The 26,717-nt window shown below is 44.0% G+C and overlaps 1 long non-coding RNA gene across 1 annotated transcript; it reads right to left on the bottom strand.

The window, feature by feature from the left end:
- LOC121034800 (uncharacterized) lies at window positions 1-25,331 on the bottom strand. Its single transcript, XR_005792622.1, has 3 exons — window positions 24,925-25,331; window positions 1,246-5,927; window positions 1-451 (listed from the first exon to the last, which is right to left on the bottom strand). It is a non-coding gene; the product is annotated as an uncharacterized LOC121034800 (long non-coding RNA).
- Between the last annotated feature and the right edge of the window lie 1,386 nt (window positions 25,332-26,717).

Below are 26,717 nucleotides of genomic sequence, written 5' to 3'. Positions count from 1 at the left end.
CCCAGGGGCCTGAGCACAGCCTCACTCTAGGGCTGCCCAAGCCCAAGCCCCTGCATCCCCCTCCCCCAGCCAGCCAGCCCTTTGGGGCCATGCCCTAGGACCTCTGCCTGCAGCCCCCCAGGAAGGCAAGCAGGGCCTCCGTGCAGCTCCCATCCTGGACCCTGCAGAACCAGTTAGCGTGTCGTGTGATGGAACAATGACTGAATCGCGAACAACCGAAAACGACATAGGAGAACGAAGTAGGGAAGAAGAAACTCGCAGTAATGTTTTGGATTCCTAATTTCCTACGTGCAGTTGCTAAGCAGTTTCCTCCTGTGTGTGCTTCTTGTGGTCTTGAGAAGTCCAAGGACTATGAGAAAAGCAGGTGGCAGGGAGGTCTGCTGTGTGGTCTCTGAGTACTCCGGAGTGGAGGGGCTCTTCTTCTCGGGGGGCCAGGAGAAATGCAACTCTCCTGAGAAACAAAATAAAAAGGCATTGACTTCTGAGCCTTCATAGACCAACTCTCTTCCAACCACCCACCACAGGGGAAAAAAGGTGGCCCATTAATATCTCAGGGACATACTGTCACCTGAGTCAGGAAATAGGGTCATGTGGGCTTCTCCCCCTATGTTACTCAGTAGGTCACTGGAGCCCTCTATGCCTCCATGGCTCACTATAGCCCTGATTATTCCATGCCAGGGCATCAGCCTGGGCTGTTTTCCTCAGACACTTTTCTAACCATGTCACCTGAGGGCAAGAGGGCATCCTACCTGTCTCTCTGGGCCAGTTCCTAACACAGAGAAGGTGCTCAGTTTGGAGTTACTGAATAAATGAGAACAGCAGCATGGTGACATCATAAATTTTTTCAGGATTTGTCCACCTGGCCCATTTCCATCATACCCCAGCCGAGTGAGCTCAGAAACAAATTGGGGGAAGATATACAAGTTCCCAGTTTGTGCTCATTCGATATCAGAAAAAGGTCTTGGTCATCTGTAACCCAAAGTTTTACAGTATTTTCAGGTTTATTCTCAACTCCCCATGCCACTGACTTTGGTTTGTTGTAGCTCAACGGGGATATGCCATAACTAGGTCACTCAGACCTGCCCAGAGATGCCAGTGGTCTGTGCCTACAGCCCCCTGCCTCAGCAGGCAAGGTTTTCATCCACTTAGGATTCTACCAGTTAGACTAGAACGATAGGCCAACTGGGTAACTTGAGAAGACCAAACCAAAAAAGAATTTATTGGAAAAGTATTAAGTGACTTCACAGGAAGGATAGTCAGTCCACAGATAAACCAGGATCCAGGGCAAAGTTTCAGGAACCTGCGGATGGGCAGCTCACGTCTCGGCCTGTGGGATGAGCTAGCACTGATCGATTCCCCTCGTGGAACTGTGTTTGGATCTCAGGCCAGAGAGTCTGAGTGACGGAGGGGGGTCCGGGGTCTCCCTTTAGCCGAGAGAGGGGAGAAGCTCTTGGTTAAAAATCCCACTAAGACTGACTCTTAGCCCCACAAATACAACGTGACAAGAAAGAGCAGAAGTTCCCCAACGAGGAATTTGAGTGACATTATGAAAAAGGAGAGAAGGGGCACAAGGGAGACAGCAACCCCCACTCTGGGAATTGTGTGGCCCTTCTTCATCTTCCAGGAGGGTAAGGTGAAATCTTGTTGGCAGGTCATTCATATGCAGTGGCAAGTAGGCAAGGGTCACCCCGGCCCCAAGGTAGAAGGATAAAGAGGAATATGTGATAGGGGTCTGGCTTTTTCTTTGCTTCGACTGTCTGGAGACCCCAGTTCTGTATAGGCCAACATGCTTCCTTGCCTCAACCTTATGCGAGAAAATAGGGCATTTTCAAAAAATAAGTCCCAGCCATTCAACCAAGTGAGCTTACCCTTTGAAACGGTGATGAGGTTCCCAGGGCTGAAATGGATCAGGGTGGACAGGACGGGGTCCCTCAATGGCTCAGTGAACACCCTCTGATCACTGTCCCCTACCTACTACCTTGTCCCCAGCTCCTTCTCATAATAGAATACACTGTGACTGGCTTGGTGATTCCATCGTGCTTCCCATTTATAATATTCCAAAGTCCTAGTTGAAAAAACAAAACATTCTGCGTAGAAACCCAGATACCACTCGCGATTATAAGCATCAAGTTTGAAACTTGGCGGATCTTCAGGCTGAACACCTGGGCCATTCTGGCTGCTGCCAGTGGCTCAAGGAATGTGCCTCTATTTCAGTACAGCCCACACAATAATTAAAAGGACAATTTGCTTCTACATAAAGAATCACAGAATGCAGCCCCAAACCACATAAAAGCTGTTTCTGCTCTCACTGCAGTTTGGCTCTCCCCGGCCACAGTCTGTCCTAGGAATAGTGGCTGCTTTGTCTAGTGACTTCAGGAGGCAGCAAAGTGGTGGGAAAATCCCTGGGTCCTCTCCCTTACCTTGCCCCATCATTCCCATAGATCCACTCAGAACTACAGGTTTCCCATCTGCAAAATGGAAATAAGAGTATGAACTCTGTCCTTCTCAGGGTTGTGGTACAGATCAAAATGAAGAACCGGCTGTGAAATCACTTCAAACAATAGAAAGGCTTTGTACAAACAAACAATCTATTGCTTTGACTTCTGTGAACCTAACACTAGGATTTCTCCAGAAGTACACACAAAGAGCAGATGGGGTGGAATTCAAAGGCACCTTGGGAGGAGGAGAAAAGAATATAATTCAGAAAGCACCAGCAAAATCGTGAATTCCACACTTGAATGCAACCTTAAGTTAGGGGTGTGTTGGTAAATATTTAACAACAAGCACCCTGGAAGGAAAGAAGAGGTCTCAGTTGCAGCAGTGACCAATTTTCAGGGGGTGAGTACTGCCAACCATTGCCAATGTCAAGATATCAGCATGATATCAACTGGTTAGTGAAATTCCTGGGAATTTAGCAATTCTCTCTGTCTGTGTCTCTCTCTGTCTCACTCTCCCTCCAGTATGAGCTGGCTCTGGCACACCACCGTCTTAAGTCAATACCAAGGTTTTCTTCCATCCCAGCAACTTTACCCAGACCTTCTCACGTGCTGGATTTCAAACAGAGCACCCGGATTGACTAAAGCAGTAAGGGATACCCCGAGAGAGTAATCCTCCCCTGTGCTGTGCATGTGAGGGAATCTGCAGGAACGAGCAAGTCCCTTTCCCACAGTGATGTTGATATGGGAGGGCCTTCCGCAGGGAAGGGCAGCTGAATCTCCACTGACCAAGTCTGATGAGAACAACAGTCTGCCCGCTTGCCCCCCTGGACTAGGAAACAGGAGGGTCTCTTCACATTTGTATGTTTCCTTTGCTCATTCCTCCAGTCTGTCTTTATCTAAAGCACTTAAAACACCCACCCTTTCCTGGCACTGTGGCTCAAAGGATCTGTAAGTTATGTTGTTTTCCTTCGGGGTGGGGGTGGGGGTGGACAATGATAATGCAGTGAGAACAGTGCTCTGATGGAAGGGCACACAGAACATTCTAGAATAGGTTCACCCAGGCTGGGGAGCTCAGGAAAGACATTCCAGTTTTGGCATGATAGAAAAAGCACTCCTACTGCTAACGAACAGCATGGGTAGGACACTGGAGCTTATGGCCTCCAGTGTCAATCTGTCACCTTGTTCGATGCACACCACAGCCTGGGAAGCACATTCAGCGAGGCCCCTCACTTTCCTCCTGCCATACGTTTCCCCACAGACCAGGAGGCAGGGAACCGACGACCGTGAGTGGGAGAAGAGATAACAAGAATGCCTTGTCTTGTGGATGCTTTACCAACTGATGATAAAATATTGAGAGTGTGGTTTGAGCTTTTGTATCAGTTATTGCTAAAATTAAGAAAAATGCTTCAGGTCTACTCCTGATTGGCATCGGGCAGCTTACTCCGGAGGATGCCTCTAACTATGGCATAGGAGCACATTTAGAAATAGCCACAAATTGGGTGTTCTTTCAAAATTTCTGCAAACAATAAGGGATTTTCTAAAATATGCAGCACACTTTTTGCCAAGGGGTATAAACTGGAGTCATTTCAATGTTCCAGCCTTCAGTGGCTTTGGGAGCTAAAAATATGAAGCAAGTTTTATTTTGCTTAGTTTTGACTTCCTGGTCAGTATTGGAGGCGTGGGGACGCCATGCCCTCCTTCTGAGGACGCGTGACGTCAGTGACACCAGGTGAACACGCAAGTGACTGGCCTGTGCCTGCACAGTTAGCTGCAGACCTCCCCCTCTTTCTCTGGCAACTTGGTTCTTCTGCACCAACTGTCAGCGTTTATTGATGACTGTGGAGTCAGGCACTCAGTCATCTGTCTTCTTTATCAGTGTCCACCTGGCAAGTCTCTCCTCGAGGATTACCTCGGAGGCAGCTGGAGTGTCATTGATTCCCTCACCTGTCAGACCTGGCTTTCTAGGTGGGCTGTGGCATGGGGACACGGGGAAGCTGGGCATCTCTCAGATCTGAATGGTTCCTCTGAAGGATCTACTGTCAGCAAACAGCTAATCGGGCGGGTGTTCAGGACTCCCCAAAGGGATGGATTGTCTCTGTCTCTGTCTCTGTCTCTGTCTCTCTCTTTTGGCTAATGCGTGACCCAGAGAGCCAGCCCAAATCCACCAGTAGTTAGAACTGGAAAAAGAAGTACTTCTCAGGGCCCTAGGAATTCCTGCTCATTGGTCTTACCGAAAAGAAGTCTGTGGTTTTGGGCATGCAAAGCTGGGGCTTAGGGAAGAAAGCCCTGATCCGCTCCACCACGCCAGACACAGATATATCCCAGGAAAGCCACTGGGCAGCTCTGAATGGGAGGCGATTTGAGCCCCAGAGTCCAGCCAGGGAAGGAGTTACTGCAGAAAAGGTATTCTTTCTGTCATGCAAATAAAGAATGACTGTGTCCATCAGTTTTCTGGAACTTTTGTCAACAAATGGGTCTAGGACCTTGCTTCACTTGCCTTCCAGTTGCATCAATGCAGAGTTTGGCACTTTTCATTTTCCAAGAGCAATGATGACACCTGTCCGCTGAGTGATGTTTCCTGTCTCATTTGCGTTGAGAGTAAAAGTCCGTCAACATGCCTGTATATAAACAAAACGCACAATGCATTGCCTGAAGCCTGGGATGACATTGCCAGGGAGACGGTGTCAGAATTGAGTTGAAGTTTAGGACACCCAGCTGGTGTCGGAGAATTGCTCAGTATGGAGAGAAACCCACACCAGGGAATTGGGAGTAGAAATAGAGCGTCTCCAGCAGTTTTTACAGATAGGGCATGTGGCAGAAAACGAGAGGCGTGATGTCCACAGGAGACTGGAGTAGTGAGAGCTGTTGAACAGGTGTGCCTCAGAGCTCATCTGTGTAGCCCAGATTTTCAAACAGTGGCCTCTGGCAAGCTCTTGGAGAAGATGGTATTGAGTAAAGGGTTCTGGCAAATGCCCGGTAGCATCACTTGGTACAGGCTGGAACTCACGGGCAGAAGGCTCAGCAAGCTGCACGAATGCCCAGTGCAGAGGTGATCTGGACAGGGACACAGTTAAACATACCGTGGAATTGCATTCCAACAGAGTAATTAGATCATTGGCCCCAGGTGATTGGACCCAACCTCCATTGTTCCCCTCTGTTACAGGGTCAGAGGGAGCATACCCTTACAAGACGAGGGACAGTGTGTCCAAGTCTGGGCACCAGCTGCCCGGGAAAGGTGTGGGCCAGTGCTGGGAACCTCCCTTGGAGATGTGGTGAATAACAGAGTTGGTGCACAGGTCTTCTGGCTGGAGGGAGGCACTGAGATGATCAGAGCCATCACTGTTTGTTTCCCCACAGACGTCCTACCTGGATATCTGGGAGGAAATGTGAGGAAAGCAGGTGAGAATTCCAACGTACTAAGCACCTACTGTGTGTCAGGCTGTGCCAGTGGCCTCCCATATTTGATGGCATTTAATTCTTCTGCAAACTCTGTAGGAGAAGTATTAAATGACAATTTAGAGATGAAGGTCTGAAGCTCAGGAAGACTGAACAACTTCCTCAAATTACTTGAAGGAGAGAGAAAGAAATCTAACCTGTGTTTCTGATTCGAAAGGCATAGTGTTTCTTCGTGAAGGTAAAAGACCTCTCACAGGCTTAGAGAGGTGGTTTCCTGATCATAGAGAATATTGGAATCACCTGGGGAGTAGGACATTTAAAAAGTATCCACACTCAGGGCCCCTGGGTGGCTTAGTTGGTTAAGCGTCTGGCTTTGATGGAGACCATGATCTCACCATCCGTGGGTTCGAGCCCTATGCTGGGCTCTGTGCTGAGAGCTCAGAGCCTTGGAGCCTGCCTCGGATTCTGTGTCTCCCTCCCTTTCTGCCCCTCCCCTGCTCGTGCTCTGTCTCTCCCTGTCTCTCAAAAATAAATAAATGTTAAAAAAATAAAAAGTAACCATACTCAAGCCCCACCCCAACGGCTCTGTTTTCATGGGTCTGGAATGGGGCGTGGGCACTGAAATACCTTAAAATCTCCAGATGATTCTAAGATGGATCCTATTTATTTGGTTTGGTTTTGTTACAGTGCTCAGAGGAGTTCCTAGTTCATCTGGAGCTAGCATAAAGTCTGCTTCCAGAAGGATTCATTCATTCATTTATTCACTTCCTCATTGAAAGTACCACTGAGCAGACAAGGGTCAGAAGCAAGTGGAAGACCCTTGACCTGTGGTAATTCGTCTGCACATGTGGCACGATGGATGTCCAAATAGGACATCTAATGGGGCCCACTAGACAAGAAAATGATACTGCTTCTTTAAAAAATATTTTTAGTGTTTATTTATTTGGAGAGAGAGTGAGAGAGAAAGAGAGCCAGGGAGGGGCAGAGGGAGAGGAGGACAGAATCCCAAGCAGGATCCGTGTTGTCAGTGCAAACCCCAAAGCGGGGCTTGAACCCACAAACCGCAAGATCGTGACCCGAGCAGAAATCAAGAGCCAGACGCCCAACTGACTGAGCCACCCAGGTGCCCCAATACTGCTCCTTTTAAAATAATCTAACGGTGTTGCAATATATATCTGCAGACATTTTAGTCTTTAAGAATTAAGTGTGCAGGCGCGTGCGCGCGCACACACACACACACACACACACACTCTCTCTCTCTCTCCAACTGCCTGAGTGACAGGAAGTGTGGACAAAGGAAGTAGTTCCTGATTCTTGTCAAAAAGCAGGAAGGACAGAGGTCCTGGGAGTTGTGAAATAAACAGCAAATTTCACTGGAAATATCTGCAGCAGATTTGTCCATCCTTGAGAAATATCTCTCTGGCCCTGTTTCATTTTCCTCAACTCCCTTTTTCTCCCGTAGCTTTTGCTAGTTTCCTCTCTGCTCATGGGTTGCTGACTCTCAAGGATCTACAATAAACACACAGAGAGTGCGTACTAATAATACGGAAATGAAGGTCTGATTTCTCTCCCCTGCACTCCCCAAGCCTCAGTTCTAATGGTCTGTTGCCTGCCTAAACTCCTCCGGGCCTCCGTCCTGCCCCTTAGGGTGCTGTGTTTAGGGAGGCGGCTGGAACCCGGGTTTGAATCCTAGCTTGGCCCTGCGGTATTGTGTTGGCTTGAGTGAGACATTAGCCTTCTCGATGACTCGGTTTCAGACAGATAATGATAGTCACTGTGTTATAGGATGGTTTTGAGTTTTAGAGTTAATACACGTAACATTGGACGTGTATGTGGCACGCATCAGGTGCCCAGCCAATGTTCCCATAACTATGTTGTTGCTGCTATTTGTTACTGCTGCTGTTATCACCAAGGGTCTGATTCTTCCCAGCCCTTCTCCTGTCTTTTCCCCCTACATACGGTTTGCATTCAAGCCGTGTGGACTACTTGCAGTTGTTGGAAGTTACCGTTCTCTTGTGTGCCTCTGGGCAGTTGATCACGCTTCCATTTTGGTAAACCTTCCCCATTTTGTAAGTTTTCTATTGTTGTAACAAATTCCCACAAGCTTAGTGGGTGGAAAAAACACAAATGTATTACGTTATAGTTCTGGAGGTCAGAAGTCCAACATAGGGCTGCGTTCCTTTCTGGGGGCTCTAGGGCGCAATCCTTCCTTACCTTTTTCCTAAGCCATCTGCAGTCCTTGGCTCCCAGCCCCTTCCTCCATCTTCAGAGGCAGCAGCAGTGGCTTTGAGTCCTCACACCGCATCCCTCTGACCATACTTCTTTCATCGCATCTCCCCTGGACAGTATCGAGGAAAAGGAGGTTCCCCATTTTTAAGGACTCCCGTGACTAGACAGGGTTCACCCAGGCAATCCAGGCCAATCTCCCCACCTGGGGTCCTTAATCTTAGTCACAGTGCAAATTCCCTTTTCTTCTATGTGAGGTTAGGGATTAGGACATGAACGACATCTTTTGGGGGGGAGAGCATTATTCTGCCTGCAACCCCTATTAAATCCTCACATTTTCAGGCCTCATCTCAAACATCACCTCTCTGAGCATTTTCCAATTTCTCAGGCAGAACAAGGGCTTTGTTTGTGCTCCTAGTACTTTGAAAATATGCTGCTTCTGTAGGTCTTACCACAATATTTTGCAGTAATTGGCTTAGATAATTGCTGAGCCCACAGAATTTTAAGAGCAGAGACTGGGTTTTGTTCACACTGTTTTGTTCCCAACGCCTGACAGGAGCCTCGGTGATGCTTGTTAAATCGAAGGAACTTCAGTCTTAAGACCTAGTGCGTCTCTGCCCATGGAAATACTACCCAAACTTGAAGCATACGATCTGGTTTACTATTTCGTGACAGTAACTCGTAAGTTTCCTCTGTCAGACTCTTCATATCCATCCTTGTCTTCGTCTCTACTACAGCCCTGCAAAGAAGGCAAATAGGTTGCCACTTAGCCGTTAGAAAGACTGAACCTCAGACAGGTCAAATACCTCGTCCAAAGTCTTTCATACAGCTGTTTTTTGGCAAATTGGAGAATCTTCAAATCTAAATTATAAACCACGTCGGGATTTTTTAGGCAGATAAATACTCCTGGGGTATTTATACCAGGAGACACTTTGCAGTTGGAACCTCTTCTGGCTAAAGACCCATTAATTTGGAGCAATTGGATGATGGGGGTAGTAAAAAATAATAATAATTATAATAACTAACTGAAAGAATAAAAACTTAAAATAATTACAAAAATAATGCGTCTGTTTCAGAGAGCTCTATGTATGAAAAATTATTAAATTATAGAATAACTTAAAGCTCTCGCACAGCCAAACCAGATCTAAGTTCTTCTCTATTAGAAATCATAGGAGAATAGAAAAGTTCAGATGCATTTGAGCATCCACAGCCCAAGGTAGTGTGTGATGTGCCATAATGAGGCATGATGTGGGTCTGTGTGTGCTTAAATGACTATGCAAGTCTAGCTGGAGGAACTAGAACACATGTTATAAAAAGTCTTTCATGTACCTGCTTCAGGAGTGGATAAGAAGTGAAAGGGAATAAATTTTTTTTTGTATAATTATTTGGAGATAGTTCCTTTGGCCATTCAAAAAGCTTCTTCCCTCAATCAGATGGAAGACCAATCTAATAATTGTGCATGTTATCATTATTTGCTTCTTCATAATTTTTTCTCATGGATAAGGCAAAATAAAATCTTCAGTCACTGACTGTAACAGGAAATTTCAAAACAGTGGCCCTCAAATGAACGATGTTTTGCACACATTGTTTCCTCTGGGTTCTAATGACTATCTTTCAGTGATCACCTAAGTGATCTGCTTAATATAAAACTGTAACTGGGCCTGAAGAACAATATTCTGAAAACCCATGCGGTGGTGTATATGGAGGATGTTTATTTAAAGACTAAACATTTTTTTGTAAATAATTTTTTTAATTTTTATTTATTTTTGAGAGAAATGGAGCATGAGTGGGGGAGGGGCAGAGAGAGGGAGACACGGAATCCCAAGCAGGCTCCAGGCTCTGAGCTGTCAGCACACTCATGGACCGTGAGATCATGACCTGAGCCCAAGTCGGAAGCCCAACCGACTGAGCCATGCAGGTGCCCCTAAAACCTAAACATTTTCAACCCACCAATTTATAGACACTGTTAGGTGAAGATGTGCTCTTATGTAAGAAAGGAATGAAGCATTGAAGCAAAGCACTCACACAGTGCTGAGCATAACGGTGACAATCTCATAATAAAGAATAGGACAGGGAAAACCATCACAGGTGCACGTAAAGCCCCCTGACTCCCTCTCTGCATCTCACACAGTGACAGGCAAGTCCTCTGAGCTCATTCACTTTCAAGGATCTTTGCCTTTCCTCAAATGTTACTTCCTCTGTAAAGCCTTCTTGGTAGCCTCGGTGAAATAAACTGCTTTGATCTTATAGTCCTGAGCTCATTTCCATCACATTGTTAGCTCTTTTTGATTCTGTCTTCCCCACTAGACAGAGAGTTTCTCAAAGGCAGAATGCCCTTCTCATTTTTGAATTCTCTGATGGTAGCAATAGAGCATGACATAAAGAAAGTGTGGTTTTTCTTAAGTTATTTTTGAGAGAGAGAGTGCACACACACCTGCACACATGAACAGGAGAGGAGCTGCGAAAGGGAGACAGAGGATCTGAAGTGGGCTCCAGCTGAGGGCAGAGAGCTCAGTGTGGGGCTCAAACCCACGAATCGTGAGATCATGACCTGAGCCAAAGTCAGACACGTAACCGACAGCCATCCAGGCACCCAAAGAAGGTGTTTAATAGATGTTTGCTCAAATAACTTATATTATAGTTTAACATTATCATTCCAAAGGCCTGCCCTGAACCCTGCTTACCTTCAATGACTGTATGTATAAACACAAATTCGCACTTATATCTTCCACTGTGTCATGGAATTTCATAAAGTCATCATTAATGAGACACAAATATACAATGTATAAAACATGCAGGATGGACAACCTTGAAGTCAGGGAGGTACCACACCCCTCTCCATGTCATTGACACAACGCTACTCCTTGTGGACACATTTGGGTCATATCTGTATCTTTTACCAGTGTGATTTATAGTTTATGATTCAGTTATCTTTGTAATAAAAGAGTAGTGACCTTTGCCTCACTAAATCAGAATTGGGCTGGACTCCAGGAGTTCATTTTCTGGTTATTTTTTTGAAACTCAAACCCAAAGAAACTTTTCAAATGAGTAGCTTCCCAAACTTTCCTGTGAAAATCTACTTAACTCCTTTATTCTCACCAGGGCTTTTAGGGACACACGTTGAGTGGCACTGAGTAGCTGATGGAAACATGCTTGCTAATATAGAAATGGCAGCCGGGTGGAGAAAGAAGCAGAGACAGAGCAGGTTTATTCCTTGACTTAATTCAAGTGTCACCTCATCTAGGAGATATTTCCTCATACCTCCCAGGATGGGTTATGGACCTCATTGGTGGACTCCTTCAGCTTCTTGAGGTGGTTTTTCTCATCAGTCTAGGATCCTTGGGTGCCATATCCCCACTGCCAAGAACAGAACCTAATATCTCTCAGATTCTGGATGAATGAATGACCCATTCCAGGCACTAGTAACTTATAAATCCTCTTGTATTAAATTCTTTGGTAAGATGCTATGGAAACCAACTGAGGCCACCCTAAGTCAAACATGAGATTTATTGGAATGAGAGAATTTCTCAGAGAACTGCAATTGGGTGACTTTGAGAGACTCCAGGGAACAGGCTAGATAACTAGATAGCCTGGTCAAGTCACTGTCTTTTGGGTGACTCTTAACCTCTTTATTCAGTCCTTTGGTGACTCTGTTTAAGATTCAAATTCCAGGGAAAATGAAGGATTGGCTTCATGGACTTTAGGAGACGTGGGGACATCTTGATAGACTTACCAGGACTGCAGCCAGTGGAGTAAAAGTAGTTCCCCAAACAAAAAAGGGAAGTGGACAGAGGACTGCTAGGCAGGAAAAAGCAAAGCAGCTTTTTACACCAGCTCATTTTCATGAGAAAGTATATCCCACTGTTCTATTTATATAGACTTTGGACACCTGGAGGTATTCTGCAAGGTCATGCTTCAGTTTTCATACAGCATCTCTGACCAAGATAGGATTTCTCCAGTAACAGGGATTGCCTTCCTTACCCAGTCAGCCCAGCCTTTTCATTTTTTCTCCATATCCTCTGGATGTTAAAAATACCTATGTATCTATGTATCTATGTATCTTTATCTATCTATCTATCTATCTATCTATCTATCTATCTATCTATCATCTATCCATCCATCTGTCCATCTAGCAATCTATTCTTGATCTATCTGTTCTTTTTATAGAATTGAAATCTGCCTTCCAAAAGCTTCTACCCGTTTCAACTCCCCTCCCCATCCTGGAACAAGTTAGTTTCTTCCATAGGACAATCTCTGAGCCTTGACTTGATGCCTTTCAAACTACCTGACCCATCTCTCCCCACCACGTGGCCACTACAGGTACAATGCCTCTCACTGGGCAGGACTCACACTGCTGCCCACACATACCCCTACACTTGTGGCTTTTTGGTGCTTTCTAAGGTTTGTACCTGTATTTCTCCCTGGCTCTCCCACCCTTGACTGGTTCATGAACTTCAGCCCACCTCTCCCAGTACTGCTGCCAGGGCACCCTTCTCCCCAAATACTCTCATTCTTTCTTTCATCGTGGCTGTTGGCTTTGCCATTAGATAGATCTTGTTCCAACCTGGCTCCAAGGCTTACTCTTCATGTTTCCAGAGAGCAAATGCTTTAACTCTCTGAAACTCAGTTTCTTGATCCATAATATGACATAATGCATACCTTTAGCAGGCTGCTTATAAATTGCATGGTATAATGGGTTTAAGAAAATTGTCATGATACTTTGAACTAGGTGATTGACAGATGGTAGCTGTTGTAATTGTCTTTTTAAGTATTGATTTTATCATTTACAAAATTACAAAAGTTATACTTTATCTAGTTATGTACATGCATATAAACTTCTGAATGATTCGCTCCTAGGATGATATTGCTAGACCAGAGTCTACACATTTTACATTGTAGTAAATCTTAATAAATTACTGTTTATTGAAAACAAGAACTATCAATTATATTCATATCCATGGTATATGAGTTTGCTACTTCTCCACACCCTTACCATAACTTGATGTGATTAGCCTTTTTCATGTTTTGCAAACCATATGGACTAAAAGAGGATGTAGTAGATGGTTTTCTGTTTTGTTAATTACTAGTGAGGATCACTATCTTTTCTTGTGTTCAATAGCCATTTGTCTTTTCTAGTCTGTGAACTAACTACCTTCTTATGTCATTTACCTGTTATTTTGATTGGAACATTTTTTATTCATCGAACTATTGAAGCTCTTTATGTATAACTCATACTAACCCTTTGTGTCCTGAGCAACAAATGTTTTTTTTTTTTTTTGTCTTGTTTTGTTTTGTTTTTACCAGTGTGTCTCCTATCTTTTAATCTTATTCAGGTTCTTTTTCAAATGAAAAATTTTTTTTATTTTGAATTAAGTCACATTTGTCATTTTTCCCCTTTTCCTTTTTGTTTTTGTTTGTTTGTTTGTTTGTTTGTTTTTTGTGTGTGTGTTTCTTTTTTGTACTTTAAGGCTTACCTATCCCAAGAATATATTTTCCTAAATATTATTATAGCAGTTTTTAAATATTTGGGCTGCCAATCCATCTGAATTTAGTTTTGAACCAGTAGAAAGTGCTGTACACATTTAATAAATAGTCAGTTGCTGATTTAAAATGTCCCTCTTACTATATACTAAATTCTTACTAGATTCTACACTTGAGTTATTTTTTGGTTCTCTTTTCCATTGAGTTAAATAGATGTTCTTGCATCAGTACCAAAAACTATCTTAATTACTATAACATATGTGATATATTGTATAATATTATATATATATTACATATTATATATTTCACATGTAATCCACATACCTGCACACACATTCAAATTTGGAGGTACTGAGAAAAGGTGATGGGATTTCAGAGGTAAAAGAATTTATTTGTAGTTTGGGAAATCAGAGAACAATTTGATGAGGAGGTGGCATTTGAGCTGGTCCTGAGGTAGGATTGGTCATGAATGACAAATCAGAGTGCATTCCAAGAAAAAAGAATTGCTTTAGCCAAATGACAGAGACAAGAAAATACAGGTTATGACTCATCCATCACCAACCCATAAGAGTAAGTGTTGTAACCTGATCAGAATATAAAGAATGTTTGAGGGGCACCTGGATGGCTCTGTCGGTTAGGTGTCTGACTTCAGCTCAGGTCATGATCTCGTGGATCATGGGTTTGATCCCCGCGTCGGGCTCTGTGCTGACAGCCCAGAGCCTGGAGCCTGCTTCAGATTCTGTATCTCCCTGTTTCTTTCCCCCCTCTCCTGCTCATGCTCTTTCTCTGTCTCTCAAAAATAAATAAGTGTTAAAATTTTTTTTTTTTTTAATAAAGAACATTTGGAAAGGAAAGATAATGGAATAACGTTGAGAGAATCAGATTGGGTCAGCATCATAGAATCCCCAAATGTTGGGTTAGCCAGGATGGACTATCTTGATTCTGGGCATAGGAAGGAGCCCTGGAAGGCATTAGCCATGGCATGACCTTGCCTGGATTTTAGAATGATGATGAGTGGGGAGTTGATTCCAGGAAAGCCAGACAGGGAGACAGGGAGAACAGTCAAGTCACTGTGGCAGAGATTTTCAGCAGAAGATTAATAGGCATAGGGAGGTGGTAGTCAAAGGAAAGCTTCAGAACTATTTTGGTCAGCATTTTCTCTTTTGTTCCTAATACACCATATTACAAGGAATGTATTGGGGATTGCAGGGCCAAACGTCTTATATTTATGCAACAAAGAACAAAAGGCAACTTTCCCACTTGTTTCTCCCATGAGAGGCCTCCAAGGTACTGCAAGTGCTATAATTTGTGCAGTCTGAGTGTTCTTGCAACAGACAGTCTTCTAAAGAGGAGAGTAGTACTGGCCATGGCCTCTGTCTTATTCAGGGTTCTCAGCGTTGGCACTATTGACATCTGGGGCCAGATAGTTCTTGGTTGTGGAGGCTGTCCTGTGCAATGATGTACAGTAGCATCCCTGGCCTCCATGAACTAGATGCCACTAGCATCCTCCAACCAGTGGTGACACCAAACATGTTTTCAGATACTACTAAGAATATCTGAGAATCCCTGGAGAGTCCCTTGTCTAGTGGGCCCTTGAGCCAAGCTCTCTCTCTCTTAGTGGACCGGTGGCAGGCCTGAGAGGTTAGTGATGTTGAGATGGTGGACAGCTCTTGGACTTCAGCGTTGGGCAGCAACCCAACCCCGCTACTTATTAGCTTCAGACCCTTGGACAAATCACATACAAGCTTGCTCAGTGTCAGTGTCCTTTCCAAGAAAATGAAGGTAATGATGACTACTTCATAGGATTGTTTTGGAGATTAGATGAGATAACATGTGTGTGAGAAGACAAATGCAGTGCTTGACACGCTACAGTTGCTCAGTAAATATGTGGGGACTTAGATGTAAGTATCCTCATCGCTCCAATATAGTTTTTCTTGATTCAAAGAGAGGCTTTTATCTGTGCAGAAAAATGCTTTAAAATGCCCATTCTTCAGCTCAACCTAAATTCTAGGACTTAGCATCTTGCTCCTTTTTTTTTTTTTTTTTTTTTTGTGTATGAGTCACATGAAGGATGTTAAGCTGATAGCCAGTAACCTTGGGTACAAGCTCATCACCAGTCCACTTGAGAGAGCCACGTCCACATCAGCATCTGAAATGATATTGTTCTGAGAAATGCCACAGTGACCCAGAATAAACCCTGGACGGGCTGCTGTGGCAATTCTGTCAAGATTAGAGCCTCTGGAGTATTCAGGCAGGATAAGAAGGTAAAGAGCTGAAAACATTGGGCCTTCATTCTACCCATGGAGATTCCAGATGGAAATTTCCTGTAGCATTTTATATGTCTGTAATTCTTTTCCTATCATTTGCTCTTCCTTCTACCTCTTTTTCTTTCTTTACTACGAGTTGATTCTGTCTGCTCAAGCTTAACCCTCTTCCCTTCACCATCTACAGAAAATTTAGCTCTTTTATTATGGATTCCACTCCCTGCTTTCCTTTCAACTCCTCTCTGGATCATGGTCGTCTTCTCTACCTCTCCATAGGTCTCTCTCAACTTCTCAGTACATATCTAATATTCACTTTTTTTTTTTTTAAACATTATGTCCCCTATTAATTTTCAAAGCAGAAGACCTGAACACTTAATTAAATGTCTTTTTATATTTTAATTGTGTTTTAGTTATACATAAATTTAAAAATTTCCCTAACCCCTGAGAAGAAGGATTTCCAGCACACCGACTCATTCTCCAACTTTGTGTCTTTCCCTCATCGGTGCCCTCACAGATTATCTGTTGGGGTTGTGCTAAGTTTTTCTTAGCAGCTTGTTTAGGCAGAGCTGGGGGGGGGGGGGGGGTGGCAGGGGTTCATGTGCAAGTATCTGAAAAACACTGGCTATTTAGATAGCACTGTTGTTTCAAGAATCTCTGGAGAGATTGGTTATTCTTAACAAGACTAGAAATAGAAGCATTAACACTCACCGCAGCTGAATTCCTGGTAAAAGAGAAACAGTCATCACCCAACCCCAACACAACTGCCCTTTCCTTCTACTTCCTCATTCCTTGTGCTCTCTCTCCAAGCATGGTGGGACCCACTGTCTCCTTGACAATTGTCCTTCAGCTGCTGGTGGATGGAGTACTGGAAATTGAGAGCTGATAATTACCTTGGACAGGAGCCCTGGAAAACCACCTTTTGCACATAGTAGGCACTCACTATGGGATTGAATGGAGGCCATAGTTGCTCCATACCTGGGGGTGGAATTTGTATCCTGAAACAACTCCCCATGATTTAATCTTTAGTACCTTGTAGAACATGTATGCACACCAAACAAACACAACACAGAAGGATTTCAAAGAGGCACTGGTGTTTACTTTTTTGTAGGTTGATCAAACAAGGGTGGAAAATAAGCCAGGGCGATGGTTTAGTAAAGTTTTCTCTGGAAAGTGCCCACCAGTTTCTTGGGAAATTTTACTGGTCTGGGCCAGGGCCAGGACTTAGGCATTTTCATAGAGACACCCCCACACCTAAAACCCAGGCAAGTGAATGGGCACACATAGGCGCGTTCCCACTCTGCTTTTGGAATCCAGGAGGCACATCATGCTGTCGGTGAAGCTTCCTTACCGCTCAGAGAAGGCCACTTGGCTTCTTCCCTTTGATCTCACCGCATTTCCTATGCACCTTGTTTATTTCTCTTAGTATACCGCGTTGTAACGATCCCTTTTCTTATCTCTCCCCATTCCTTGAAGGCAAAGACAAAAAGTTTATCTTTCTCTGTATCTATTCAGAGTCTAGCACAGAGCCCAGCCCAGACAAAAACTGATTTTTTTTTGAAACACAATTTATTGTCAAATTGGCTAACATACAGTGTATACAGTGTGCTGTTGGTCTTGGGGGTAGATTCCCGTGGTTCATCCCTCACATACGACACCCAGTGGTCATCTCAACAAGTGCCCTCCTCAATGCCCATCACCCATTTTCCCCCAAAGTGAAATAAAATAAAGTCCCTATGGAGGGCTGAATCGCTTCCGCTCCTTTTGTAAATAAAGTTTTATTGGTATGCAGTCATGCTCGTTTGTTTATGTATTATCTATGGCTGCTTTCCTGCTACAAGGGCAGAGTTAAGAGAGAACATATGACCCTCAAAACCTAAACTATTCACTATCTGGCCCTTGACAGAAAACTTACCTGCCCTGCACTGTGACACCCAGCCAGTTTAACAAAGTCAGTCAAAATGTTGCCACACGAATGTTAACTAGAATTAGGCAGCCCAGTCTGTCACTGAAATGAGAGAGTCCCTTCTGTCTTCTCTCATAAAGACCTTATTATCTTTTGCTTCAAAAACCTGGAACTCATCGAACCTTTTCTTTTCCCACATTTGGTTTTTATCCTCATTTTTCACCTCTCCAAAGTATTTCTTCAATATTTTTTTCTTCCATTCTAGTAACAGAGTATGATTTATCCACTAAACATTACTTTTGAAGCATGTTTTCTATCACAGTAAATAATAATAATAACACCAAGTAAAAAAAAGCATAAACACAAATTCACATACAGTCTAATTCCAGCTAGTGTTTTTGAAAAGCAACATTCAGGGACAGAAAGGAAAAAAATATATTGCAATGTCACAAGTGATTGCTTCTAGATAACTAAATTGGGGTAATTTTCACTCTTTTCTTTATAGGTAGATGTATTTACAATAGCAATGAATTTATCCTATCTGCCATGTGTCTGTGACTTAAGCAGTTGTGATTTCAGTGCTTCTGTTATTACATAGACACAGTCTCTAATAGGCCTCCCACATTGCTACATGTTGGACTCACTCGTAAATTCTACCTATGATTCATCTACATTGTGTTTATGCAACTGCTTTGGATAAGTCACTGTGTACGTGGAATATATTGTTAACTCTGTTTTTTGCATCTTCATAAAGAAAAAAAAAACCCTCAGGTCATCCCCAAAGTCTAATTTGTGATGTTAGTTCTACTAATGAGGTCTGTCCATGAAGACAATTTCACTTTTTCAGTTGCTTCCTTTACGTAGGTTCTTTCTAATCCAGACTCCTCACTTCTGCCACAGAAAAGAGAAAGTAGCATCTACAGTCTTGGTAAAGTGGAAAGATATTGGGCACTGTGCCTTCAAAGGCGGTCTCCAGCTCTAGCTTTGTTGCATCTTAACCATGTGGCCTTGGAAAAGTCACACCAGCTCAGAGCCTCAGTTTCTTCTTCTACAAACTGGGATTGGTTACAAATAACTCACTGGGTTACTGGGATTAAAGAGAATGCTTTTCGAGGTGCCTGGGTGGCTGTCAGTCAAGCATCCAACTTCGGCTCAGCCCATGATCTCATGGTTCATGAGTTCGAGCCCCGCGTTGGGTTCTGTGCTGACAGCTCAGAGCCTGGAACCTGCTTCAGATTCTGTGTCTCCTTCTCCCTCTGCTCCTTCCCCACTCATGCTCTGTCTGTCTCTCTATCAAAAATAAATAAACATTAAACAATTAAGAAAGAGAGAGAGAGAACACTTTTCACACAAGCATCTACATCAGTCTAGTGCTCAACAGATGTGTGATAAATAGTCTTTTAGTTTAAAACGCATGCTTTTAAAACCAGTGAAAGTGCTTGTTAGGGAAGGAAATGCAAGGTGCTTCCAGTGGAAGAGCCCCAGGAGGAAATGGTACTTCCTGTCTCTCTGACTCAGCCAGAAGCAGGAAGAACATTCATTCACATGCTCTACCAGCTACATTCTGTAACCTATCTGAAAGAACACTGAAGGATGAGTCAGGGGACTCAGGCCTGCCTTTGCCTCAAATTTGCTGTGCAATTTAAATGGGTGCCCATTTGTCCATCTGTGACAGGAAGGGTTTAGAAGAGAATCTTTGTGAGATTTTAAATTCCTAGTACAAAGGTGCTGTGGATTCAAAAGATTGCAGGAGCGTGTCATATCATCCAAATAAGCCAATAAAATTTGTAAAAGTGTCACCTCTAGAAATGAACGCATGCAACGTGAGTATAGCATGTTACAGTTTACCACAAGCTTTCATATCCATGATCCTCAGAATAGTCCTGGGAGGTGGGGAAGGCAAGTATTATGATCCCATGTCACAAAGAAGGAGAACGGTCCCATGGTCACACAGCTAGCCAGTGATTGAACGTGCACATGAACCCAGGTCTTCTTAACATCTACTTTTGCTAACTGTCTACTCCACCAAGAAGAATACATTTCAATTTCTGGTTGCTGACCTTTGAAGACTGTAAGTTTCTAGTGAATCCTTAACTAAAGTACCCACATATTTTCTGTTTGATTAGTTCTTCCTTGTTCTGCTCTAAGATTTACCACCATGGAAGATTCACTTGCACAGGATCATCTTAACAATATCCCCTGTCTAGCCTTTATTGAAGGAGAAGAGAGAGACACCGTTATGGAATGCCGCTGGTAACGTCACCAACAACAAGCCAAGCAAAAGCTCTGCATCCTGGGACCTCAGCAGGAAGCTGGAAAAGAATCAGTTCAGACAGAACTCCCACTGGCTCCATGCATGGGCGAGGCAGCTACCTTGGTACAAAGTAGCCTGGACTGAAGGCCAACTTTAGCTGGCCACCTCCGGGCAAGCCACCTAAGTCTCAGTGTCCCCATGGGCACATCTGTAAAGTGAGGCCTGACAAACTTAGCCTTGATTTTAACCTGGACTTCCAATGTTTCCCCTTCTTCAACCAATCTTCTCCTCTAAGAAATCCTCCCTGCCTCTTCCAAACAGGGTCATGGACCTTGCTCTGTATCCCTACATCATAGACTTTATTGACTGCATTATCTGCTTATCTCATGGATTGTTACTATTATATTTTTACTTATCTATCTCTCCTACTCGACTTCTTGAAGGCAGGGACAGACTGCAGGATTTTTTGTCTCTATTTTTCTGTCTGAGCTATTCAAGTCCCCTAGGCATTCAGACTTAGTGTTTGCAACATTGTACCTTAACAGTATCTTCATAATGGTCTCAAAGACGTGGCAGGACCTCCCTTGCTCCCTCACCTCTCTGAGTCTCCCTCCTCTCTCCACATCACTCATTCCATGGTAGCCCCGTAGGCTTCCCCTCCATTCCAGCACACACAGACCACAATTCCTGGCCTGGCTCTTTGAAGGAACTCTTCTCTTTTTTCTGGAATGCTCCTCCTGCAGAAGCCTGTAGGCTAACTTCATCACCTCCTTCTTGTCTTTGCTCCGATCTCACCATCTTAATGACTCCAAATTGACCACCTGCTTAATTTTGCAGCCTACGTCTGAGCCCTGCCGATACTCCTACCCGTGCTCACCATTTCTTCTCTCCCACAGCGCTATCAACTTAGAGCACACTGTTCATGACTGTGACGTTCATTATTGTCTGTCTCCTTCCCTAGAATGTAAGCAGCATGAGAGAAGGGCTCTATGTTCTGGTCACTGGTGTACCCCGTGTTCCTTGATAAATGGCAGGCACATAATAAATGTTCACATAGAGTTGCTTAATTGAATTACATCTATCGACTTTTTTTTTTTTTTTTTTTTTTTTTTTTTGCTGCTGCTTGAGCTATTTGAAGTCCCTCAGGACAGTCAGGCTGAGTTCTTCCAATGTTTTGGACCTAAACATTCAGCTGATCACTTTGACTCTCCCCAGATCTAATGACATAGAGTCCTGAGGCATAGCTTTGCTCACAGGAAGTGCTGAGTCCTTTAATAGTGCATATCTCATCCAGCTATTCTACAGCAATGGCTTTTGACCTAAAATATATGTTATATTTATATGAGTTCTCCTTATACAATAGTTTCAGAACTGAAATTTCAAAATGGGTGAAGGTATCATAGACCCCTGAAAGGTGAGATGAGCTCCCCATATTTGGAAAGTGTGGGACCGGAGCAGAAACCCCTTTCTGGGCTCACCTTCCCACTTGCATTGTCTTTCCGCCTCTACGAGTCATTAACTGTGCTAATCACTACTAAAACAAAGCTAATAATTGCTTCTTGGAACGTTGTGTAATGCTGTGGAATGTTGCCACGGGCCTCCGAGAATCAGCCCCTCACTCTGCTCAGAGTAATTTCTCAGGGATTTTAACTCGGCTCGTCTTGAAGCTGAATGTTTATCATTTTCCATTTTATTGTTTCTGGCCCCTCCCCTGCCTTTGAAGTTCCTGAAATCTTTAAGCACTTGGCTGGTCTCTATACACCACAGGTCTTCTCCCTCAAAGAGGGCACCTGGCCAAGAGACAGGAATCGGAGCTCCCCTCTTGGCTGTGCCTATAAAACAATCAGATCGCTCCGCAGCCTGCCATTTGAAACGTGAGCTGTGCTGAAAGTACAGATAATGCAGCATGTTCCAAGGAGATTAGAATATCCCAGTGGGATTTTGGGTGAATGGAGAGGGAAAGCAGTGAGTCCTCTGCACACAGTATAACCCTCTCTTCTCCAGACCACATTGTCTACGAGGGAAGGTCAAGGGCATGGACCCGTCTTTTTCTCCTTCCTGTAACCACCCTGTTTTGTGAAAAGTTACCGCAGTTTAGAGCTGGGCATTTTCCATGAAACTATTTGCTTGCTGTCTCCTGGACCATTTATCACCTCCGTCAAGAGTATCCTTTTCTTGGGGTGCCTGGGTGGCTCAGTCGGTTAAGCCTCCGACTTCGGCTTAGGTCATGATCTTACGGTTTGTGGGTTCGAGCCCCATGTTGGGCTCCAGCTCAGAGCCTGGAGCCTGCTTGGGTTTCTATATCCCCTTCTCTCTTTGCCCCTCCCCCCTCCCCCAAAACAAACATTTGTAAAAAATTAAAGAAAGAGTTATCCTTTCTTCAATTTTGACAGTACTAGCCAAGTGAGGAGCGATGTCTTCCCTACCTTCCACCTCTCCCTGAGTTCTTAGCTTTTTTGGCAATTTCCAAAAGAAAGAATGGGTCCCAGTCACTACACTATGAGGAGGCACCGGATACCTCAGCTCAGAGCCCAGAGTGAGCATTCATATTAAAAGAAAATGAATCATGTATGTGAAGTTTCATTTTCTTGAGTAAGATCTGGGCCCAAATAGGCATTCTTCTTTCAAAGATTCAGTCATCAGTCGGGGAGTTAAAAAAGTGAGGGAGGGGACTGGACCACCTCATTGATTCCCCCTGTCACCCCGTTGACACTGGAATCCCGGCTATAATGTGCCTATCGGCTGCTCTTTCCATCTCTGTTTGGGGGTTTCCCCTGATAGTGAGCCCCTGACTCCCAGAGGCAGCTGAGTCTATAGACATGCATGATATTCCTTTGGACCATTTGTATTATTAGAAACCTGTGATGATATGGCCTGAATGCCTTTTGAGCTGGTAGCTATCTCTCGGAAAATATCAGGATCTCATGGTCCCCGTTATTTCCTCAGAATTCCCAAGGAAAACTGTATGCTCCACACATTTGTGAAGGTAGACACATGTGAATTCTTCCATCCATCACTGCTTGAAACAGTAGCTGCTGTCGGGGTCTCAGGACACTTTACATCACCTGTGCTACTCCACACTGCTGGCGTGCTCACACACGCTCTCACTCTCTCTCTTTCAAAATCTCTCTCTCTCTCTCTTGCAATCTCCTGATTCACTGTGAGTCAAAGTACCACCTTCTTCATAGCTCCTAGTAGAGATTATTCTCAGCACCCACAGTCCGTAATCCCATTCTAGGGATCTCTGTCTCACTCCCAACATATGGATGCAAGAATAAACTTTTTCCTTCATGGGGGAGCCATAACATCCCCCTACCAGCCAGACCCCTTTTATGCAAGGAGAAGAACTTAAAAGAGTTAAAATTGCACACTCAGACACATACAGACACATCATTTCAACATGAAGCATTTGGATTAATAAATTGCCTTAAGTCAGTTTGCCTAGATGCAGATGCACAATTCAAATGTAAGTGATTTATCAGGGAAATGTCCCCAGAAGAACCTAAAGAAAAAGAGTGAGTGAAGGGGAAGAAGGCAAACAAGGGTACGATTCCAGGGAAAGTCCAATGTCAGCCTGATCTCACAGGAGGCTCTGAAGTAGAAATGACACCTGAGTTCATTCAGATTCAAGGCAATGGAGCTAAGTGTTCAAATTCTTCACTACAATTCATCATTGGCAGAGGGCCACCCAGCACATTGTAAAATCCTGAGTATATCCAGTTCTCTGTGCTGTTGGGCAAAATGGCTCCAGCATCCCAAGGGTGCCATCTGTTAGAAACAAAGGCACCAGAAGCCAGAGAAAGGACGTAAAAACGTAAAAGGAATCTGAGGGGATCTGGACAGAGCATCGACATGTCCACTCATTCATTCATGTCACCACCAGTGAGTTTGATTGGCCCTAGGCTTTATGTATGTCTAATGTGGTATCTCTACGGTGAGAAAATGCTCAACAAACTTTTAATGGAGTTCTCAGGGTAGGGTGGGACTGAAAAAGTTCTGCCTCACCATACACCCCACCGAGTAGATATAATGCAGTCTAGGTCCACACGGGTTCTTTGGCATGCATTCACATTTTGATGGACACTGCTCAAATAAATCTTTTGAAGCCGCTTTATAGAGGCTGTTGCAAAGCCATGTTTGCTGAGCCTCTGTGTGCATATGAGCTTGGTCTTGTCCCCTTTTTCACTAGAATTTCTATCCAGCTGCCCATCAAGTCCAGTTGAATCACTTCCCAAAAGACGATAAAGACTTTTATGAGCAAACCAAAGCTTGTCTCCCAGTTGTGCAGATGCTGACGTTTCTTGGAAGGCAGTGCATGCGTATATGCAAAATCACCCACATAAAACTCCTTACAAAGCCAAATACAAACTCAAATCAAGCTGCTTTTACTTTCTTTACAGTAAACAAACCAAAAATCTAGAGAACTATCACATCAGGTCTTTATCTTTGTGGATATATTTTTATTTAATTTTCCAATAATAACTACTAGACCCCTGGTGCTCCATCATTTATACCCAAGAACCTATTAACATGACAAGGAAATCTCAACGCACCACGATTTCAGTTTTTACCAGAGTTTTAATGGCCCAACATTAGTTTCTGTTTTCTCTCTCTCCCTTTTTTTCCCCTTCTCAAGTAAATAAAAGCATATGTTCCTTTGCCCTTCTCTCTACATCACCTAAAAAAGCAGGAGACAGAAAACCCCAAAGAGCAAAGCTCTTAAGTCAAACCAGTCTGCACAAGTTAGACTCTCATGTCTTTTAACAGAACTTACCCTGTTTCGTCTGACACCCACTCTAATCCCTGGCGCATGGTGGCAGTCATTCAGTACGGGTGTGCTGCTGGTTCCTCCCTCCTTCCCCTCCTGTAGCAGCCCCTATGTCGTGACTTGAGACGTAGTTTCACTATTTATCCGGTTGTCCCCTCCTCCCACAGAGAAAAGAAATGAATAAAACCACATACCTGAGCACTTCCTATATACCAGGCACTTTCCATCCATCCTCACAGGGCTCCCCGTGAAGTAAAATTAGTTTCCTCATTTTAGATTCAAGGAAACTGAGGTACAAAGAAGTCCAGTGACCCTTCTAAGATCACACAGCCGGGACAGGAGCAGAACTTGACGGTGAACTCGTGTTGGGCTGTATCTAATCATTTCTGTCCTGCCTCAGTTCCTGTTCCCTAGAATATGCTTCGGGTCTTTAACTCCCACGCGAACACTTCAGAATGTCAAGTATTTCTGAGACCCCACACTGGTGATCCGACTATGGAAAAACTCTGATTTTAAGCACACAAAGTCTATGAAAAGAATCAACAGCATTTACTTGGAAAACAGAAGTGACACCTTCCTTCATTCAGAAATGTCTGTGACAGACCAGCAGTATCGTTGGTCTTGAACGAGACTGAAAGAGCCTTTGTTTATGGTTTCCACAGAATGATTTTGTAAGACAAGTTTTTAGAAACATTTTTAATATATTATTCAATCGAATGACCATCCCTATGGCTTGCAACTCAAAATGTCATGGTGGTGAAATACTCATTAGTCACCTGCTATAAGTTCAGTGGAATGTTCTGGAACACAGAGTCTCCAAAAGCAAATATAGTCTTGTTAAGCTGTCAGGTCACATAATGTACAGGCTAACACTATGACACTGTCATCAGGAGACAGGCTCAGATTGCGTGCTTCGCAAACCGAGAAACTGGTTTCTGGAAGCCCAGATTTTCATTGAACGCTCTTTAAAGCTGAGTTAATGTGTTTCCTACTGTTATAACAACGACATGTGAGTCACATATGTGGTTTCAAGATTCCTAAACTGGATCTGTGCAGCTGCTGATGTAATCAGAAATAACCTCTGGGTCTTTGAGACCAGAAGGTTCAGGAGGAACACTGCCCAGCTGATGCAATTGCTGATATTCATGAGTGCCCTCACTGGTATTCCAGCCCTCCCTGTATGCAGATCTCCTTGGGAAATCATTCATTAATACTCTACTTGCATTTGGAAAAAGTCTTTGCTACCAAGGCAAAATACTCCTGGGATTCAGCCCACAGACTTACCTTGTCTTACCGTCAGGAGGTAGTTTGTCATGGGGGCAAAAAACCTGAGGTCGAGTGTCTGGCAGATTCGCATTTGAATTCCAGCTCTGCCACTTACCAGCTGTGTGATTTCAGATAAGTTGCTCAACCTCTCTGTCTCTCCGTTCTCTAATCTGGAAAACTTGGCAGATTATTCCTACCTTACAATGTTGTGAGAATCAAGTTAGCTAAAGCATAGCATCCGGTAAAACAGTAGGGTACGGAGCCTGGCTTGCCGAAGCCTCTGGGTCTTGAGCTCTGTGTGGCCCAGACAGGAACCTGCTCTAGTTCTGGGTCCTCCGGGTCGTCCTCCTCTCCCGAACCCCTTAACCTGAAGGTTGATTCAAACACCCAGGGCCTCTCAGGAAGCGAGAGGAAAATGAAAAAAAGGTAGGGAAGGGAGGTGGCTCTGGGGTTCCAGCCAGCTCTTGCAAGAACAGTCTTCCCTATGGGAATGCCATTTGTAAGTCATTAAGATTGCAAAGCAGCAGGACTGTGTGACTGAGGATTCTGACCTTCAGAATTTCTGTGAGCAGCCCCTTTGCATTAGAAAGAAGGAAGATGTTAGCTATCAGGAAGCTGTCATGAAAATGCTACCATTTCCCCCTGGGCAGAGACCACGGTAGAAAGAGAAATCATGTTTTCTGAGGGCTGTGGAAGAGTCAGTGAGTAGGAAAGAGGAGGG

Source organism: Herpailurus yagouaroundi, unplaced genomic scaffold, assembly GCF_014898765.1.
Source record: "Herpailurus yagouaroundi ecotype Mexico unplaced genomic scaffold, PumYag 160, whole genome shotgun sequence".
In the NCBI taxonomy this organism is placed as follows: domain Eukaryota; kingdom Metazoa; phylum Chordata; class Mammalia; order Carnivora; family Felidae; genus Herpailurus; species Herpailurus yagouaroundi.
This window is presented reverse-complemented; position numbering and strand designations above follow the sequence as displayed.